The following is an 18978-nucleotide window of genomic DNA, read 5'->3' on the forward strand; positions in this document are numbered from 1 at the left end:
GATCTGGTGATGCCATGAGCTGGGGGGGTAGGTCAAATATGTGGTTCAGATCCTGCGTTGCTGTGGATGTGGCATAGGCCGGCAGCTACAGCTCCGATTTGACCCCTAGCCTGGGAACCTCCATATGCCACAGGTGTGGCCATAAAAAGCAAAAAAACAAAAAACAAAAAAACAAAAACAGGAGTTCCCATCATGGCTCAGTGGTTAACAAATCTGACTAGGAACCATGAGGTTGTGGGTTCAATCCATGACCTTGCTCAGTGGGTTAAAGATCCGGCATTGCTGTGAGCTGTGGTATAGGTTGCAGACACAGCTCGGATCCCGCATTGCTGTGGCTCTGGCGTAGGCCGGCAGCTACAGTTCCGATTAGACCCCTAGCCTGGGAACCTCCATATGCTGCGAGAGCGGCCCAAGAAAATGGCAAAAAAAAGACAAAAATTAAAAACAAAAAACAAACAAACAAAACAAAAATGGAGGTAACTTTGTCGACTCAGCTAGCCTAAAGCCCACATTATTGGATGGGCCATCAGGGTTCACACATGCTTTAGGTTCTCCAAATGTAGAACTCTGATCACGCAGGCAGCTGCTTGGAGTACTGGGCGTGTAGTTTTCCAGAGTCCGGGGGTTGCCCTCTGGAGAGCTGGGCTGCTGATGAGTGAAAAGTGAGTATAAAAGCCCACATCTTTTGGAGGGAGGTGTCTTCATGCAGGATCCCTCTTTCTTGAGGGTGTTCTGCCATGTTCCTTAGTTTTTCCACCATCTGAGCCTCTCCTGCCTTTCGAGCACCACTGAGGGAACGTCTCACCTGAAGCAGGTGACACAGTACAATGACTGGTGAAGCAGATGTTCTGGGAAGTAATGTAAAGCCATTGCCTGACTTGAAATGTGTTCCCCTGATGGGCTCAAGGGAATGCTGACAGATTGGGAGCAGGGAGGCACAAGGAAGACTTAGTGAAATACCACCCTCCATAAGGCCTTGATGATTCTGAGAGAGTGAAGCAACAGGAGGACCAAGCCAGGCTCCCAGGTGCTCAAGAGCAGTGCCAACAGAACCGGGTCTGGTCAGGAGGCAGAAGTTTGGGATGGAATAGCTGGGAGTGGGAATAGCCACTAGAGGTCGAGGAGCTCCGACATACCGAGATGCTGCTTAGTGTTGGCATTTCCGGGGTTAGAGGTGGGGTTGGAGGTGGTGCTGGCAGCAACCCGAGGACCTCCCAGTGAAGAAAGTTGAGTCACATCTGCTTCGGACTCTCAGGTCCCAAACACATCCCCTGGGGGTGGCTGCGTAGTTCTTCCATCATGACCAGGTGGTCATTTCCACAGGGGTCACGGAGCCCTAAGTGCTGATGATTTGACCGTCTATCTGGGGAGCGGTGTGATTGGACCAATAGCCTTTGGTTTCTCCAACAGTATAACCCTGAATCCACAGGCACTTGGTTTGAGCCTTGGGCATGTCTGATTTGGAGAATGGGGCTTTGGTTGGGGGTGGCACCTGGAAAGCAGTGCTTGAGGACATGAATGGAGAGGTGTAGAAGCGGCATTTTTGGCTGTGCAGGATGTGCTCTTTCCTGGGTCTAAGTCTCAAATTCCTCCATATGGTTCCTATTTTTTTTCTAACTGAGCCATGGCTTGCTAAAAGTCATCCACGAAAATGAACAATGGCAAGGAATAGGTTGCGTGTATTCAGGAAGCCAGATGTATTTACAGGTGGTGAGCTGAACTGAAGTGGGATCAGCCGGATGACATGGGGTAGTGGTGATGGGCAGGGAGGAGGAGGGAGAGTCACAGGAGACTTTGAGAGAGACCTCTGGCCCCTGTAAGGCACCCAGTTATACTTAGAAGGAGGGTAGGAGGGAGATGCGCCCTCAGGTGAACAAGGGTAGTGCGGTGCCAACATGGCTTTGGTCAGGATACAGGATTAAGGGCTCTGAATTTTTATTCAACAATTCATCACCAGAGGGTGAAGAGGCACTGACAGAGCCCAGCAGCTGCTTGGCATTGGCGAATCCCAGCCCAGAGGTGGGGTTTGAGTTGGAGGAGGTGGATCCCCTGAGGCACGTATCGCAAGGAGGGCCAGGTTAAGTTTACCGCTGACTCTCAAGTCTAAGTTAACTAACCTGGTTGGAAGGACTTGTCCTGCCCTTTCCACCTGTGGGTGGCTTTCAGACAGCTCTGTAGCCAGATGATCCCCCAGGAAATGTCCATTAAAAAGTGGTCACATACAGGCCACAGCTGACCCTCGAGTCTCAATTAGAACACCTGGTAAAAGAGAAAGTGTTCTGCCTTCCAAATATCAGGGTCACCTTCAGTCGACCCATGCAGCCCAAAGCCCACGTTGTAGGACAGGCCATTGGGGTTCATATGGCCTTGGGGTTCTCCAGAAGTAGAACTCTGAGCATGCAGGCACATGGCTGGATTACTGGACATGCAGATTCCCAGAGTCCAGGGGTCTGGAGAGCTGGGCTGCTGGTCATCACTGAAGAGTGAGTGTACAGCCAATGTCTTGTGGCGGGCAGGCTGTCTTTTTGCAGGAGCCCTCTCCCAAGGGTGTTCTGCAATGCGCCTTACTTTTTCTCCATCTTACCCAAAGCCAGGTGACACAAAACAAAGGCTGGAGATGTGGGGTGTTGTGGGGAATAATGCAAAGGCAGCTGCCTGACTCCAAGTGTGTTTCCTTGATGGACTCATAGGTGTGATGACACACAGGGAGCCAGGAGGCATATGGAGGACTCAGAATTACCACCTCCATAAGGCCTTAGATGATTCTGAGAGAGTGAACCAGACAGGAGGACCAACGCTGGCTTATAGGTACACAAAAACTGTGCCAACAGAACCAGGTGTGGTCAGGAGGCAGAGTGTGGGACAAGAGTGGTAATGGCCACTAGAGGAAGAGGAGCCCAAACATACTGAGATGCTGTTACGTGTTGGCATCTTGAGCATAGGAAATGTGGTTGGAGTGGGCACTGGTGGCACTGGAGGACATGCCCAGTGAGGTCAGTTGAGTTACATGTTGCTTCTGACTCTCGGGTCCCAAACACATGTCCTGGGAGTGGGCGCACGTAGTTCCTGCTTCATGACTAGGGATCATTTCCACGGGGATCACGGAGCCCTAAGTACTGATGATTTGACAGGCTCTCTGGGGCCGGGGGGGAGCGGGGTCTTACAGCCTCTGGGTTCTGCAGCATTAAAACCCAGAATTCACAGGTACTTGGTTTGAGCCTCGCATATGTCCCTTTACCAAAATGGGGCTTGGTCAGAGGTGGCATCTGGAAAGCAGCACTTGAGGACCTGAATGGAGTGTGTAGAAGCGGCATCTTGGGCTGGCCAGGATGTGCTCCTTCCTGGGATTTAAGTCTCAAATTATTCCCTAGAGTTTCTTTTTTTTCTTTGTCTACCTGCCCCACTGCTTCCTGCAACTTATTCCTGAGGAACTAACCAGAGTGTGTACTAGGTCACATGTATTAATGCAGGCTTATGGATTTCCAGCTGTTGAGCTGACTTGAAGTGGGATCGGCCAATAATGTAGGGTAGTGGGTTGGATAGGCCGGATGATGGAGAGTCCCAGGAGACTTTGAGAGAGACTTCTGGCCTCTGTAAGGCACAAGGTGGAACTTAGGATGAGAGCAGGAGGGAGTTCGGCCTTCAGCTGAAGGAGGAGGGTGCAGTGCATCCACGGCTTTGGGCAGGACGCAGGAGGAAGGGCTCTGAGTTGTTATTTGAGGGGTTGGCCATCAGAGGGCGACAGAGCACTGACAGGGCCCAGCAGCTGCTTGGCATTGGCAAATCCCAGCCCAGAGGTGAGGTTGGAATTGGGTGAAGTGGATCCCCATGGGACATGCCTTGGCAGGAGGGCTAGGTTACAGGTCTAAATTAACTCACCTGATAGGAAGGACTTGTCCTGCTCTTATCATCTGTGGGTCACTTTCAGACAGCTGGTGGAGCCTAAATTCCAGATGATTGGACAGGCCGTCTAAAGTTCTGATGGCCTTCAGCTTCTGCAGAGGCTGACATCTCAGCAGAAAGGCATGAGACGGAGGACTATGCTTTCAGTGCTCCCAATCAGGCTTCTGCAGGCTTTGTCCTCAGGACAGCTGGGCGGGGGCTCAGGAATTGAATGCACTAAAGCTTCCTTTATCAGCCCACAGGCTGCATTCATCCCAGAGACGGGTCTCTTGAGGATTCTCTGAAAAATTTCTTCTTTTCCTTTGTTCAGAGCCTCTTCCCTCCTCTAATTCCCCCCGGAGGGGAAAATCAAACCTCTGGCCAAAACCCGCAAATGAAGAGTGGGGAACAGGATTCATTGAAATTCTGTCACCAGATTTGGATGGGTTCGACTCAAGGACTTAGACGAGTGGGGAAGGATTAGGAGGAGTGAGTGCCATAGCTGACTTCGACAGAATATTAATGCGCCTAGAATGAGCTTGATTGTTCTTAGAGTGAGAGGAGGGATTAAATCAACTATTTGGAGCACAAGCCAAGGGCATTCTTTCCTGTTCAGGAAGCTGGAGGCAGGGCTGTGAGTTGTCATTAGACAGAATGGCCACCAGAGGACGCCAAAACACACTTCAAGCCCAGCCGAGGCTTGGTAGTATCACCTCTGGGTTCAAAGATGGGTTTCAAGTTGGGGATGGGAGGATCCCCCAGGAGATGTCCTTCGAAAGGAGGTTACATACAGGCCTCAGGTGACTCTCCCGTCTGAACTGGCACACCCGGTAAAAGGGAACATGTTCTGCCCTCCAAATGTCATGGTCAGGTTCAGTCGACTCAGCTAACCCAAAGCCCACATCATTGTATGTGCCACTGGGGTCCACAGGGCCTTGGGGTTCTCCAGAAGTAGGAGTGTTAGCACGCAGGTGGCTGGCTGGGGTTTGGGGCCTGCAGTTTTCCAGGGTCCAGGGCTAGGCCTCTGGAGAGCTGGGCTGCTGGTCGTCAATGAAGAGTGTGCGTGAAAGCTGACCCTTGTGGCGGGCGGGCTGTCCTTATACAGGAGCCCTCTCTCTTGGGGGTGCGCTGCATTGTTCCTTAGATCTTCCTCCGTCTGTGCCTCTCCTGCCTTTCAAGCACCACTGAGGGCACATCTTACCTGAAGCAGGTGACACAGAATAAAGGCTGGTGAAGCGGGGCAGGGTGGGTGAATCAGGATGCCTGACTCGAAGTGTGTTCCCCTGATGGATTCAAAGGAGGGCTGACACACAGGGAGCAGGGAGGCATGTGGAGGACTTGGGGAAACACTGTCCTCCACAGGCCTCAGAGTCTGAGAGAGACGGGAGGACAGCACCAGGCTCCCAGGTGCTTAAGGGCAGTGCCCGCAGAACCAGGTGGTGTCAGGAGACAGAGGTGTGGGACGAGACTGGCCAGGAGTCGTGATGGCCACTAGAGGACGAGGATCCTGACACACCCAGCGGCTTGGCATTGGCACGTCCCAGCGCAGAGGTGCAGTTCAAGCCGGTGGTTTGGGTCCCTCTGGTGTCTGCCTTATGAGGGGGGCTAGGTTATAGGTCACCTCTCACTGTCGGGTCTAAATTAATTCACCTGATAGGAAGGACCTTATCTCTGGGTCACTTTCAGACAGCTCAGGGAGCTTGGAGTCCAGATGACTGGACATGCTGTCAAGAATTCTGACTGGGGAGTTCCCGTCGTGGCGCAGTGGTTAACGTATCCGACTAGGAACCATGAGGTTGCGGGTTCGGTCCCTGCCCTGGCTCAGTGGGTTAACGATCCAGCGTTGCCGTGAGCTGTGGTGTAGGTTGCAGATGTGGCTCGGATCCCGAGTTGCTGTGGCTCTGGCGTAGGCCGGTGGCTACAGCTCTGATTGGACCCCTAGCCTGGGAACCTCCATATGCCACGGGAGCGGCCCAAAGAAATAGAAAAAAAAAAAAAAAGAATTCTGACTGGGAGTTCCCATCATGGAGCAGTGGAAATGAATCTGACTAGGAATCATGAGGTTTTGGGTTCAGTTCCTGGCCTTGCTCAGTGGGTTAAGGATCCGGCATTGCCTTGAGCTATGGTGTAGGTTGCAGACGCAGCTCAGATCTGGCATTGCTGTGGCTGTGGTGTAGGCCGGCAGCTACAGCTCCAATTTGACCCCTAGCCTGGGAACCGCCATATGCCACAGGTGCAGCCCATAAAAAAAAAGGAAAAAAAAAAAAAAACAAAGAATTCTGACTGCCTTCAGGGAGTTCCCATCATGCTCAGCAATTAGTGAACCCAGCTAGCATCCATGAGGACGTGGGTTCAATCCCTGTCCTCCCTCAGTGGTTTAAGGATCCAGCTTTGCCATGAGATGCAGTGTAGGTTGCAGACATGGTTCAGATCCTGCACTGCTGTTGCTCTGGTGTAGGCCAGTGGCTACAGCTCCAATTGGACCCCTAGCCTGGGAACGTCCATAAAAGAATTCTGATTGCTTTCAGATTCTGCAGAGGCAGACATCAGAGCCCAAAAAGCGTTTGACTGAATACTGGCCCTGCAGGGTTCCCAGATCTGGTTTGCACTGCTTTTGGCATCTGGGCAGCTTGGCAGTCCTCATGAGTGAGGAGAGCAAAGGCAACAGTTCCTTGGTAGCAGTTTGCATCCATCCCAGTGCCTTGTCTCTTGAAGGCTCTCTGAAAATTTTCTTCTTTTCCTTCCATCTGAGCCTCTCCCCTCCTTTCACCCCTGGTGAAAATTCTTACCTCAAGCCAAGACACAGAAATCAAGAGCGGGGTGCTGTTTCATTTAAGTCTGGTCACCTGTTTGGCTTGGGTTCACCTCTTTTACTGCGTCTGGTGTGGGATATAGGGAGGAGTGTGTGTCATTGTTTTACTTGGAGAGAGAAACACCCACCTCTCAAAGGGCTTTGCTTGTTCACTTCATTGTGTAAGAAGGGGCAGATCCCACCTGCCCCTCCCTAGACACACCTCCAGACTCTGATACCAGGTTGAAGATGGAACTGCCTGGATCTGCCCAGAGTTGTGAAGTTGTTTAAAGAGACTCTGACTCCCCCCATTCCCCACCAGCTGCCTCGCCTCAGGCACAGGACACACTCTTGCCTTCAAATCTGATGGGCCTTTCTAGTCTCCTTGGGTGGCCCAAGTGCCAGAGGGTTGACACATTCCCTGGGGTCAGACTGTCCTTTGTTTTTAATGTTGGGCAGGGCTCTGGACCTAGAAACACCTGTCTTGAACCTTGGGCTTGCAATTTGCTAACCTCTGACTTGTGTGGGTTGTCATTTGGAAAAGGGGTCTGTTGGGAGTTCCCATTGTGGCACAGCAGAAACGAATCTGACTAGTATCCATGAGGATGCAGGTTCCATCCCTGGCCCCACTCAGTGGGTTAAAGGATCCGGCATTGCTCTGAGCCGTGGTGTAGGCCAGCAGCCATTGCTCCATTTTGACCCCTAGCCTGGGAACTTCCATATGACCCTGCAGCTCTAAAAGGGGAAAAAAAGAAAGGAAAAGAAAAGGGGTCTGTTCTTCATGAACGGAGCGTGGAAACCTCCTGATAGATTGGTGGTCGGCTTTGAGTCCCTGTGGGTTTTTTCTCTCAGGTGTCCTCCCCAAGTGTCCTGCTTCCCTTCCCATCTGAGCCTCTTCCTCCTCTACCGGAACCCTGTTAGTGGGACCCATCTGAAAACCTGTAACATGCGTGGGGGTGGAGGTTTACTGATTTAAGTCTGGCTCAAGGGCCTAAAGGGTGCTGATTGTTTTAAATCCTCCTCACAGGATTGAAAATGCGGGGCCTCTGACAGATTTCAGGTAGTGGGTGGTCTAGGGTGGGGCGTGCTGGGAGACGTCGAGAAAGTCATGACTCCGTCTGTAGGGCATTTCCTTGGGTTGAGAGGGAGATCTGGAACCAAATCCAGCTGGGGGACATCCAAGGCCAGGGCAGCCCCAGAGGGGCTGAGCTTGAAGGGCTGAGAGTTGGTGTTAGAGTAGATGGTCACCAGGTGGCACCAGAGCACAGGCAGAGCCTCCTGCACCTCCCTGGCTGCATCTCCAGGCTCAAAGATGGGGTGAAAGTTGGGTGCCTAGAGTGTGGGGCTAATTTCAGGGCACCTATGATTTTCTGGACCAATTGGTGAAACTCAGGAAGGAAAAATAAGTGTGTCTTCAGCATCAGATTGGCTATTCCAACCTGGTCAGATAGCCCAAGGGCCAGAGAGTTTTCCAAGGTCTCTGGGGTCAGACCAGCCTTTGTTTTTCAAGAGGTAGGACTCCGGACCCACCAATCTCTGTCTTGCATCCTGGAATTATCATTTTCAAGTCACTGGCTTCTGTAAAGTTGTCATGTGGAAAAGGGGCTGGTAGTCCTGAATGGAGCTTGTAAATGTTGTGATGATTGTAGTAGCTGGCAGTTTGAATCACTGTGCTTTTTCACTCAAGACATTATCCCAAACTTCCTTCTTCTATTTCCCCCTGAGCCTTTTTTTTTTTTTTTCCTGACCTCTAACCTCTGTCAGGGAGCAGATTTTAAGGCAGGTTTCATGAAGGAAAGCTGATTGACTTAAAGAAAGTGCTCAAGACCCGGTGGTCGGGGAGGCAGAGGGTTTTGAGGTATTGCAGTTGGTTCCATTGGGGTGAGCGCTCTAGGAGACTTTGAGAAATACCCCCAGTCTGCAGAGTAAGTCGTGGCACTTAAATGTGAGGAGGAAGACTTCAAGCTGGCAGGTGCCTAAGGCCAGTGCCCTCTTGGGGGCTGCTGAGGGAAACAGGAAGCGTGAAGAGTTGTCATTAGAGGGGCCTGCCGCCAGATGGCGCTAGAGCACAGGCAGATCCCATCTGCAGCTCCCTGTCCACACCTCTAGGCTCAGAGGTGGGCTTGAATTCGGGTTGGTAAGTACCCCAGGACATGCCCAGAGAGTTGGGGTTAATTCCAAGGTGCCTCTGACACTCTGTCCTAAATTGCTTCACCTCAGGAAGGGGAAATACGTGTCTTGAGAGACAAGGTACCTAGATTGGCACAGGTGCCACAAAAAAATGTGCCCTTTTAACATGCTCCGTTCACAAACATCCACATTTTTTTTCCCTTTTTTTTTAGGGAGGTGCCCAGCGTCTTGGGGTTGGTTACAGGGTGACTCTGACCCTCTGGCCTAAATTGCCTAACCTCAGGGAGGGGACAGGCCTGTGCCTTCAGCATCTGATGGGCATGTCAAGCCCAGTCAGGCAGCCCAATTTGACAAATTCTCTGGGGTCAGATTGGTTTTTCTTTCTCAAAAGGCAGGACTCTGGATTTGACATGTCTGTCTGAATCTTGGGCTTGCAGTTTTCAAGCCTCGAGCCTCCATGATGTTGTTACATTAAAAAAAATTTTTTTCAGGAGTTACCACCTTGGTGCAGCAGAAACGAATCCAACTAGGAACCATGAGGTTGCTGGTTCTATCCCTGGCCTCGCTCTGTGGGTTAAGGGTCCGGTGTTGCTGTGACCTGTGCTGTAGGTCACAGACACAGCTTGGATCCTGTGTTGCTGTGGCATAGGCAGCAGCTGTAGCTGCAGCTGGACCCCTAGCCTGGGAATCTCCATATGCTGCGGGTGTAGCCCTGAAAAAAAGGGGGGGAAATGTGGATGTTTGTGAACGGAACATGTTAAAAGGGCACATTTTTTGTGGCACCTGTGCCAATCTAGGTACCTTGTCTCTCAAGAGTTCTACCTGCGTTTCTAACTGTGCTTCCATCTGAGCTTTTTTCCCCGTGTCTAAGCGGGTTTCCGGGAGCCGCCCTGAGCGCAGGGGTTGAAATAAACAAGGCTCTCGGGAACCGGGAGGCGGGGAGTCTCACGCTTGGGGCGGAGGCGGCCGAGGTGAGCGCTCTGGGCGCCTGTGAGAAGGGAAGGCCCCGGCTGCTGGGCAGTCCTTGCGCTAAAGGGGAGGAGAAAGGACCTCCAGCTGGCATGGGTCCGAGGCCAGCACGTCCTGCTGAGCCGCCGAGGGAATGAGAGGCGAGGGCTGCGAGCTGTTGTTGGAAGGAAACGCAACCTTTGTTTTCTCAGAGGCAGAACTCTGGACACGCAAATATCTGTCTTGAGTCTCGGACGTACAGGTTCCGAGCCGCCGGCCTCCTGAGGTCCTCCGGTGTGAAAGGGGCGGGTGCTCGGGGCGGCTGGAGGAGCCCTGGGTCTCTTCCTCAAGGCGTCTCCCCAAACCTCACTTTCCATCTGAGCCTTTTTTTTTTTTCTGGCCTCTACCTCTGTATCGCAAGGAGCCGACTTGAAGGCAGGTCTTGCGAATGAAAGCGGATTGATTTAAAGACTCAAGACGCAGTGGGTGGGGAGGCGGAGAGTTTGAATGTCCGGGGATCGGGTAGGCTGCGTGCGGGAGACTGAGAAGGACCCAGTGTCTGGGGTACTTCACTGTGCTGGGTGGCTGAGGAGCAGTGAAATCAAGCGGCCAGGGCCCAAGGAGAGGGTAGCTGCAGGGGCTGCTGAGGGAACCGGGAGGAAGGGCTGAGGGATGGGGTCAGAGCAGATGGTCACCAGGCCGCACGGAGCCCCGGCGGAGACCCTCTGCCGCTGCCTGGCAGCACATTCGAATAGGCTCAGAGCCCGAGTGGAAGAAGGAATGTGGGAGCACTCAGCACAGGCTCATCGATTTGGGGGTGGTTGGGGTGCCTCCAACACTCTGACCCAAATGGCCTCACCTCAGGGAGGGGACTTAACACCTTCAGCATCTGATGGGCGTTTCCAGCCTGCCTGGGTGGCCCAGCTGCGGGAGAGTTTGACAGGTTCTCTGGGGATGGATTGCTTTCTGTTTCTCAGAGGCAGGACTCTGGACGGGAAATGTCTGTCTTGAATCTTGGCCCCGCCCCCCACCCAGGTCATTGTCATGCGTCAAAGGGGCTGATGGTCGGGAAGGGAGCGTCTAACAGTGGTGCTGGTTCCACTGGGCGACTGTGCAATTCGCTAGGCTTTGCGCTGCAAGACCCCTCCCCCAAATTCCCTCCTCTCTTTCCTTTGGGGCCTCGTTTTCCTGTCCCCAAGCCCTGTTTCAGGGAGCAGACTTAAAGGTCTCGGGAATTAAAGTAGGGTAATTAAAAGGATTTTAATGCATTAAGTTGGGGTGGGGGGGGTGCGTGCTGGGAGTCTTTAAGAGAATTGCCCCTCTTTCTGGGCACTTCACTTGGCTTAGAAGGTGAGGAGGAATTCTATCAAGCTGGCAGTTGCCCAAGGCCAGGAGAGCCCTGGGGGGCTGCTGAGGGAAACCGGAGGAAAGGCTGAGAGTCAGTGTTAGAGGAGACGGCCTCCGGAAGGGGCCAGAGCACAGACAAAGCCCATCTGAAGCCCCCTGGCTGCACCTCCAGGCTACGAGGTGGTGCCAAGAGGGGTTAGTGGGAGTCCTAGGATGTGTTAAGATGGCTCACAGGGCGCTATTGACTCTCTGGCACAAATTGACTCGCATCAGGGAGCAGAAAGATGTTTGCTTTCTGCATCTGATGGGTAGTTCCATCCAGCTCTGGCTGCCCAGGGGCCAGAGAGGTGGACACATTCTCTGGGGTTGGTTTGCTCTTAGTTTCTCAGGGGGCAGGGACACTGGACCCACAATATCTGCTTGAATCTTGGCCTCACAATTACCAATCCTGCAGCTTCTGTAAAGTCATCACATGTCCAACGGGGCTGGTGGTCATGAAGGGAGCTTGTGAAAGTGGTGCTATTTTGAGGGGGCAGACAGGAATCCCTGGGCTTTATCTTTCAGGAGTTCTCCCCAGATTCTTTCTTCCCCTTCCATCTGAACCTCTATGTCCTGTCTGCAATCGCTGTTTCAAGGAGCAGAACTAAGGGAAGGGCCTGAGAGGGAAGGCAGCTGGGACTGATTTAAAGAAGGCTCTCGGTACCCAATGGTGGGGATGCAGAGGTTTTTATGTATTGGGGTGGGGTAAGTTGGGGTGAGCACTCGGGGACACTGTGAGAGGGAAATACCTCAGCATCTAGGGCATTCATTCGGCTCAGCAGCTGAGGAGAAATGAAATCGAGCAGCTCAGGCCCAAGGCCCGGGTAGCTTCTAGGGCGGCTGAGAAACAGGAGGAAGGGCTGAGAGACGGTGTTAGATGAAGGTCGCCAGGCTGAACCCCAGCCCAGGCAGAGCCCCTGGCAGACGCCTGGCTGAGACTCCAGGCTCAGAGGTGCAGTTGAGGGAGGACTGTGGGACCCTCAGCACATGCTCAGAGGCTTGGGCTGGAAACAGGGAGCCTCTACGGCTCTGGCCAAACGGACTCACCTCAGGGCAGGGACACAGCTGTGCCCTCAGCATCTGGCGGGCATGTCAGCCAGATTGGTGCCCCAGGGCCAGAGTGTGACAGGCTCCCTGGGTCAGCTGGCCCTGTTGCTCCAGAGGCAGACCCTTGGGTCCAGAAACAACAGGGCTAAAGATGGGGCTTTGCCGTTTGAAGCACTGGTCTTGGGCACAGACCAGCGTGAGTGTCCTCTGCTCCTTCCTCTCAGCGAACTGAACACCCAAGAAGAGAGGGCGTGATGTCAGCCCGGTTTCAGAAACCTGAACATTCGAGATTCAAGCCAGGTATTTGCTTGTCCCCTCAGAGAGCCTGTCAAATTTTCTGGTCATTTATCAGAGAAACACGCTGAATTTGAGCCAAAGATGTGTGAGCAATTATGCCAGTATCCTGAGGTGAAAGAAATTGGCCAGATGATAAGAGGCGCCCTGTAACCCCATCTCAGCCCCGAGCACTTCCATGGGGTCTCGTCATACAATCGGCAACCATGTATTTCAGCCTGAAGGAGTGGAGGGTCTCCGGGGTTCTCCAGAGCCCTTTAACCAGAATGCGCTGCTCTAACAGCAACTCGGAGCCCTGACAGCCTCCCACGTCAGAAGTCCGCTCTGCAGGGCCCGGGGGCACTGCCAGTGTGATTTCCTTCCTCCTCTCCCTTTCAGCGCCCAGAAACACGCTACGGGCTGGGGTGTGACAATCTCAGAGCCGGAACTCACCCCACACCCTGAAATCAACAACCCCACTTGGTAAGTCCTATGAGCAGCCCCTGATCAGTCAGCACCCTTCAAGCCTAGGACCCAGCATGAACCCAAGGACCATGCAGCCTTTGTAAAAGTTACCTGGTTTTAGGTAACCTCCCTGCAGCAGGTGTCTGGCGGAGGAGGGAGAGGATCAGGTGGGAGGGAAGGAAAAGCTTGAGATCTCTGGAGAGAAAGAGCACAGGTATGAGCACAGTCTGCGCCCGAAACCACTGTGCTGACACGGCGCCTTCACAACCAGAAGGCCACCTTTCTGGAAGTACATTCTACATGGCCCAGCCTGATTCCAGCAAATTGTAGGGCCAAAATCCAAGCCTGGTATTTCTGGGTCCAGAGTTGTGCCTCCAAACCACCAACGGGAATCGGACCTGAGTTAGCCTGTCAAACTCTCTAGCCATTGGGCCACTGGACCAAGACCCATCTCCAATCTTGCCTGGGGGCCTGAGGTTGAAGTCTAGGTGATGCAAGGGGGGCACTCTGGTGCTCTGGCGCCATCTGGTGGCCATCTGCTCTAACACTCTCAGGCCTCCCTCTGCCTCCCACAGCAGAAGCCTGGTCTGCACTCCAGGCAGAGGACTGGGCCCCTTGCCAGCCTGATTTGCTAAGTCCTCTCCCTCACAGCGCACTGAAAGGCATGATGGGGGGGAATATCTCAGAGTCAGCCAGGGCCCTCACCCCAACTGAGACCACCCCACTCCCTGAAATCAGACACCTTGGTAAGTTAGTGGAACCAGGTGGCCCTCCATCAGCACCCCGCAACCCTGTACCTGGCTTGAGATCCAGGACCTCCCAGGCGTCATTCACACTCCCTGGATTGAGGTAGGTTCCTTGACAGGCTCCCCCACAGAGGAGGAAGAGGCTCAAGTGGAACAGGAGGAAGGAGGAGGTGGAGCTCTCTAAAGAGAAAGGCAGAGGGAGAGGCTGAGACCTGCCCCCACAGCACCACCACATTAATGCACTGCATTCATGACCAAAAGCCCAGCTTTCCAGAAGCCAAATTTCACCCCAGGCTGATTTACAACTCCGCACGCCCAAGATTTAAGGCAGGGGTTTCTGGGTCCAGCGATGTGCTTCAAACTAGCAAAGGACACTCAGGCCTGAGGCTGCCTGTCAAACTCTCCAGCCATTGGGCCACCTGATCAGGCACAGATTGAACGTGAAATGTGGTGGCAGAACTTTAATCCTCCTCTGAGCTGAGGCACATTGGGTCGCAGTGTAGGAGGTACCAAGTACCCAAATGCAAATGTCTGGGTACCCACTTGGGCCTCCACCAAGCCTTTTGCATCCTGAATCTGAGCCTGGTGATGCGGCCATGGTGGTGAGAGTAGGTGGGGGTCGGGTAAGCTCTGCTGTTCCTCTGGCTCAGGCTGGTGGACAGAGGCCCTCACAGCAAGTCTCAGCCCTTCCTCTGCCTCCCACAGAGGAACCCTGCTCTGCACTGGCCTGGGGCACCTGTCGTGTGGTTTTCTTACCTATCTCCCTATCAGCACACTGAAATGCACAATGGGAGGCGAGGGGAGTGACTGTCTCAGCCGGCCAGGCCACTCACCCCACCCAACTTTATCCCACTCCCCAACATCAGCCACCCTCCTTTTAAGTCAGGACAGCAGGCTTTGAATCAGCAGCCTTCCTCCCTGGGACTCTGCTTGGAATCCTAAACAAATCAGCTGTGATTCACCTTATGTAGCTTTAGACAGCTTCCTTCAAGGGGGTGTCCCACGGAGGCTGAAGCAGCTCAGGTGCAGTGGAAGATGGAGGTTGTGGAGCTCTCTGGAGAGAAAGACCCAGCCATGAGCACAGTCCACCCCCCCCCCCCACCAAGAGACGACAGCACAGGCACACTGCATTCATGACATGAAGCCCAGCTTTCCAGAAGCCAAACTCCCTGCCAGGCTGATTCTAGAAAACTGCACATCCCACATTCAAGCCAGGTGTTTCTGGGGACTGGAGGTCTGCCTGCAAACTAGCAAAGGACACTCTGACCACAGACAGCCTGTCAATCTCCGTCATTTTGGGGCCACCTGACCAGACAGGAATTGAATTAGACACGTGATGGAAGAATTCTGTCCCCTTACTGAGTTGCAGCAAATTGGGCCACAGGGTCCAAGGCATTATGAACACAAACCAGGCTCCAGGCACCACCTCGAGGTTCCATGGGTCCATCTCCAATCCACTTGGAAGCCTGGACAGGCAAACAGGGGGCTGTAGGGGCCTCCGCTGTGCGCTGGCGCCCTCTGGCGGACACGTGCTCCAACAGCAACTCAGCCCTGCCTCTGCCTCCCACAGCAGAAGCCTGGTCTGCGCTGGCCTGGGCCACTTGCCAGCCTGATGCCCTTGCTCCTCCCCCTCTCGGGCGCACTGAGATACACTATGGGGGCGGGGGTATGAAACGCTTACAATCACCCTGGATACTCTCCCCACACATCCTGAAATCAGTGACCCCACTTTGTCAGTCCCTTTAGCAGGCTCTGAATCAATCAGCATCCTTCAGCCCTGGGACCCAGATAGAAACCGAGGACCACCCAGGCTTTATTCATGTTACCGAGTTGCAGTAGCTTCCTTCAAACAGGTGTCTGGCAGAGGAGGAAGGGTCTCAGGTGGGAGGGGGAAAAAAAGCATGAGGAGGTCTCTAGAGAGAAAGAGCCTGGGCCTGAGCACAGCCTGCCCCCAAAAAAGCCACCGGTTGACATAGTACGTTCACAACCAGCATTCCAGATTTCTAGAAGATCAACTCCAAATGGACCAACAGATTCCAGAAAACTGTAGGGCTAAAATTCAAGCCAGGTATTTCTGGGTCCAGAGTCATACCTCTAAACAATCAAAGGGGACTCAGACCCCAGACAGCCTGTCAAAATTTCTAGCCATTGGGCCAGTGGACCATGAAGGAATTAAACCTGAGATGAGATGGCAGAACTATGTTCCTCTTCTGAGATGAGGCAAATTGTCCATAGACTTGGAGGTGCCCTGTATCTAAGCCCCAGCTCTGGGCACCTCTTTTGGCTTCCACCAGCCCATCTCCAACCATATATTTGAGGCTGAAAGTGAAGCCATGGAGCCGCAGAGGGGGTTCTGCTGGTGCTCTGGCACCATCTGACAGACATGGGCACTCACAGCAAGTCTCGGCCCTTCCTCTACACCCCACAGAGGAACCCTGCTCTGCACTCAGGTGGGGCACTTATCAGCGTGACTATCATAGCACCCTCCCTCTCAGCACACTCCAGTGCACGAGGGTGGTGGCATGAAAGCCTCACAGTCAGCCAGGCCACTCACCCCATCCAACTTTATCCCACTCCCAAAAATCAGCAACCCTCCCGCACCATGAAAACATTTCCCACCTTGTATCTGAGCTTGGTGAGTCAGCCATGGAGTTGCTGTCAGCAGGAGGGGTGACTTTGGGAAGGAGCTCTGCCCTTACTCCTGAGCCATCTGGCAGACATGGGCCCTAACGGCCAGTCCCAGCCCTCCCTCTGCCTCCTACAGAGGAACCTGCTCTGCACTAGCCTGAGGCTCCATCCAGCGTGATTTTCTTACCCGTCTCCTCCTCTCTGTGTTCAAATGCAGATGGGCGAGGGGTTGACTGACTCACAGTTGGTCAGGCCACTCACCCCGCCTGAATTTACCACATGCCCTGAACTCAGCAACCCTCCTACTTAAGTCAGGACAACAGGCTTTGAATCAGCAGCCTCCCTCCCTGGGACTCAATCCAGCCATGATTCACCTTCATGGATTTAGACAGCTTCCTTTGAATGGGTGTCCTGCAGAGGCTGAAGCCCCTCAGGAGCAGAGGACAGACAGATTTTGGAGATCAGTGGAGAGAGAGAGCCCAGCCATGATCACAGCCCACCCACCAAATGACCACCACAAAACACACTGCATTCATGACCAGAAGCCAGCTTTCCAGAAGCCAAACTCCCTGCCAGGCTGATTCTAGAAAACTGCATGTACCACATTCAAGCCAGGTGTTTCTGCATCCAGAGGTCTGCAAACTAGCAAGGGACACTCAGACCACAGATATCTTCTCTCTCCCCGTCATCTTGGGGCCACATGACCAGACAGGAACTGAATCAGACAAGTGGCAAACTCCATTCTGTCACTGAGTTGAGGCAAATTGAACTCAAACACCTGGCTCCTGCACCTCCTTGAGATTCCATGGGGCCATGTCCAACCCCCTTCTGAGCCTGGAGGTGCGACCAGGGAGCTGCAGGGGCCCTGCTGTGCACTGGCGCCCTCTGGCGGACATGTGCTCTACCAGCACCTCTCAGCCCCGCCTCTGCCTCGCACAGCAGAAGCCTGGTCTGTGCTGGCCTGGGCCCCTTGCCAGCCCGATGCCCTTGCTCCTCCCCCTCTCGGGTGCACTGAGCTACACTGCGGGTGGGGGCATGACTCTCTCACAGTCGGCCAGGACCCTCACCCCACACGACATCTCCCCCGCATCCTCAAATCGAGGACCCTGCATTCTAAGTCATGTGAGCAGGCTCCAAATCAGTCAGCTCCCTTCAGCCCTGGGACCCAGCTAGAAACCAGGAACCACCCCAGCCTTTATTCACCTTGCCCAGTTTTAGGCACCTTCCTTGCAGCAGGTGTCCGGCATAGGAGAAAGGAGGCTCAGGTGGGAGGGGAGAAAAAGCGTGAGGAGACCTCCAGAGAGAAACAGCAGGGGTATGAGCATGGCCTGCCCCCCAAAACCACCAGGCTTACGCAGTGCAGTCACGGCCAGGAGACTAGCCTTCCAGAAGCTCAACTCCAGGTGGACCAGCATCATTCGAGCAAGTTGTACAGCCAAATTCAAACCAGGTGTTTCTGGGTCCAGAGCTGGGCCTCCAAATAATCAAAGGAGACTCAGACCCAAGAAAGCCTGTCAAACTCTCTAGCCATTAGTTAACCAGACCATGCAGGAATTGAACTTGAGATGCGATGGCAGAACCATGTCCCTTTTTCTGGGATGAGGCAAATTGTCCAGAGACTGGAGGTGCCCTGTAACCCAGCCCCAGGTCTGGGTACCTCTTTGGGCTTCCCCCAACCCATCTTCCACCTTGAATGTGAGTCTGAAAGTGCAGCCATGGAGCAGAAGAGGGGTTCTGCTCGTCCTCTGGCACCCTCTGGTGGACACAGGCTCTAAAAGCAACTCCCAGGCCGCCTTCTGCATCCCTCAGCCGAACCCTGCTCTGATCTGGTCCAGGCTCCTGCCAGCATGATTTCCTTATTCTTCTCCTCTCAGCCCACTGACATACCCTACAGGCAGAGGTATCACTATCTCAGAGTCGCCGGGGCACCTACACCCACCCCTGACATAAACCCATCCCTGAAATCAGCCATACACCTCTCTTTTTAGGTCAAATGAGCAGCCTTTGAATGTCAGCACCCTTCAGCCCTGGAACAGCTTGAAATCAAGGATCACCCAGGCTTTCATCATGTTACCTGGACTGGGGTGGGTTCCTTATCACTGGGGTGAGCAGAGCAGCAACAGGACCAGGCGGGAGGGCAGGGGGAGGTTTTGGAGGATCTCTGGAGAGAAAAGGCACAGGGACCAGCCCAGCCCATCCCAGAATATCCACCAGGTGGAGTCTCTGGTACCTCACAGCCAGAAGCCCAGCTTTCCAGAAGTCAAGCTGCACTCCAGCCTGATTATAGAAATGGTACACCCAGGACTCCAAGTAGGTATTTCAGGATCCAGAGATCTGCCTACAGTCAAAGGGCAGACCCCCAACAGGCTGTCAAACTCTCCAGCCATTGGGACAACTGACCATGCAGGAATTGAAACACAGATGTGATGGCAGAAATATTTCCCCCTCTCAGAATAGGCAAATTTGGAAAGAGGCACCACATACCAAAATGGGAGGCTCTGGGCACCTCCTTGGTGTCCCAAGGACCCATCTCCAACCTTGCCTCTGAACCTGAAGGTGAAGTCTGGGTGATGCAGAGGGGTGGCTCTGCTGGTGCTCTGGCGCCATCTAGTGGCCATAGTCTCTAACAGCAACTCTCAGTCTTTCCTCTGCCTCCCTCAGCAGAACCCTGGTCTACACTGG

At 53.7% G+C, this 18978-nt stretch overlaps 2 long non-coding RNA genes across 3 annotated transcripts; one reads left to right on the plus strand and one right to left on the minus strand.

Annotated features, from left to right (window-relative positions):
* On the minus strand, positions 1670-4191 carry LOC106507402. Its single transcript, XR_001303351.2, has 2 exons — positions 3880-4191; positions 1670-1814 (listed from the first exon to the last, which is right to left on the minus strand). It is a non-coding gene; the product is annotated as an uncharacterized LOC106507402 (long non-coding RNA).
* LOC110260419 lies at positions 9571-14630 on the plus strand. 2 transcript variants are annotated; one of them, XR_002343680.1, is made up of 3 exons: positions 9571-11797; positions 12857-12940; positions 14535-14630. It is a non-coding gene; the product is annotated as an uncharacterized LOC110260419 (long non-coding RNA). The 2 variants fall into 2 exon arrangements; XR_002343679.1 differs by lacking the exon at positions 9571-11797 and adding an exon at positions 11805-12484.

Source organism: Sus scrofa, chromosome 4, assembly GCF_000003025.6.
Source record: "Sus scrofa isolate TJ Tabasco breed Duroc chromosome 4, Sscrofa11.1, whole genome shotgun sequence".
Lineage (NCBI taxonomy): Eukaryota > Metazoa > Chordata > Mammalia > Artiodactyla > Suidae > Sus > Sus scrofa.